Below are 2,343 nucleotides of genomic sequence, written 5' to 3'. Positions count from 1 at the left end.
TATCTATCTGATGATTTCATTGGATAATTAATAAAGAAACTGCCTGGCCCATCTGATAGACCGGCCCTTAGGTGGGTGGAGTAGACAGAACAGGAAGAAGGAAGTGAGGTAGATGGCTCAGTCAGATGCTACACCTCTCCTGAGTTAGACAGACCGCCGTGCCTCTCCTCAGAGAGAGAAGCCAGACGCGATGAAGCTCCAGCCCAAGATGGACGTACGCTAGAATCTACCTGGTAAGGCACCACTTTGTGGTGCTACACAGATTATTAGATATGGGTTAGTCAAGATGTGAGTAAGAGGCTGGAAGTAATGGGCCAGGCAGTATTTAAAAGAATACAATTTGTGTGATGTTATTTCGGGGTAAAAGCTAACCATGTGGGAGCCGGGCAGGATGAAAAGCAGGCCTGCCCGCAGCTCCCCACTACAGAATGGCGCCCACGTGGATAACCGAATCCGCAGAAAGCTTGAGAAAGCTTGGGAAAGAATAGAGTAAAGCTCTATTTTTCGGGTCTGGCAAGCAAGCACTCTCATCTAAGAGAGGCTTCCCGACTCAGCTTCAGCTGCAAAACATTGCAGCTCTTTTAAGAGGTTCGGCTACGAAACACTTAAATGCTGTTGATGAAAATTAACTGCATGCTTTTTGGTTTTCAGCCGTAGCAGGAAAAAAGCTATGTCGTTTTAAAATGCCAGCTTTCTGGGCCGTCCTGCCAGGGCAAACTCTGACTCTTTCAAGCAGGCGGTCCTGACTATGGAGCTTTTGATTGTTGTTTGACACTGTTGCAGCTTGCTTACTGGCAGGGACCTTGAAACGCCACAGAGTTGTGGTAATAAAAATGGCTCTAGCAAGTACCTCTGCCATGAGGCTGGAAAGCTAAGGAATGGGATGGATCTAGCTGGCAAAGCCACGGCTTGAATCCTACCCATATTGCTCAGTAATTTAAAGGCTCATGTGGTCAGAAAAAGAGAGAGATACAGTAAAGAAAGATTCAAAGTCGGAAGAAAATGTCAAAATGGTTTACAATGTGTTGAAAATATATACAGGCTAAAGGTTAAAGTTCTTAAAAGTAAAAAACAAAGAAAAAGAAAAAAAAGAAAAAGAGGAAGTAGTTTGTTGTGGTGGTACACACCTTTAATCCCAACACTTGGGAGGCAGAGGTAGATTGACCTCTGTGACTTCAAGGTGTGGCAGCACACACCTTTAATCCCAATGCCTGGGAGGCAGAGACAGACAGATCTCTGTGAGTTCTAGGTGTAGTAGCATACGCCTTTAATCCCAGCACTTGGGATGCAAAGGCCAGTGGATTTCTGAGAGTTCAAGGACAGCCTGGTCTACAGAGTTATTCCAGGACAAAGATATACAGAGAACTTGTCAAAAAATAAAAGTAAAAATAAATGAAATAGAGGTTAAAATAAAGCCGTACAAAGATGGAAAATACACAAAGAATCTTGATGCTGTATACTATTATGCTCTCTTTGAATTGTTTGAATGCTGAGGAAGGAGCAACAGCTGCTAAAAGATATTTGTTTACAAATGCTGCTAAACTATTCCAGAATAGATATTTTGAAAATACCTTGACTTTACAATTTGGATCTAAGGACATGATGCTTTGGAAAGGAGTTTCTTTTATTTTTACAGAAAATGAGACCCGTTGGATTGCTTCTATCCCAATATGGTATGATAGACCACGCCCTCCTGAAAGGTTGCTGTGAACACCTTCAGAAAATTACTTCACCCAACTGATGACTGAGATGAACCTGGCACACAGGTTACACCATGAAAGATCTGATTAACAGCGTCCCCATTCAGCAGGAAGCAGTTTGGAGAGAAATAACTACGTCCATATTCCCAAATATTGTTTATAAATGTTCTTTTACATTTAAAGGGGGAGATGATATAGATATGAATAATTTACATTGGTATAAATTTTGCCTTATTGATAGAAATTTAAGGTCTATTTTGTTATATGTATATGTATTTCTAATAACGATTAAGGTATTGTGATTGTGTAGTTCATTTAAAAATGTAATGTATAATTAGGAAATATAGGTTGCTAATGAATAATCATTGATAATAGTTAAGCTTGTAGTCATGTTAGTTAGATTTTCTAGATATATAGAGATATATTTCAGTTAGATAGGCATACTTCATATCTTCCAAAGACTACAGAATATTGCATTTTAAATGTCTTAATAACTTAGGGTTTTTCATGACAATGAGACATGTCTGCTCCTGGCAGCACCAATCTACTTCAAGAGGAAGATGGGCATCGAAGAGGCTCCTTATTGAGTTTGATAGCCATTTGGGCAAGAAACTGCTCTTGCCTGGACTATTGCATAAACTGG

This window comes from Arvicola amphibius, chromosome 18, assembly GCF_903992535.2.
Source record: "Arvicola amphibius chromosome 18, mArvAmp1.2, whole genome shotgun sequence".
Lineage (NCBI taxonomy): Eukaryota > Metazoa > Chordata > Mammalia > Rodentia > Cricetidae > Arvicola > Arvicola amphibius.
The sequence above is the reverse complement of the archived record's forward strand: the minus strand, read 5'-3'. Positions refer to the sequence as shown.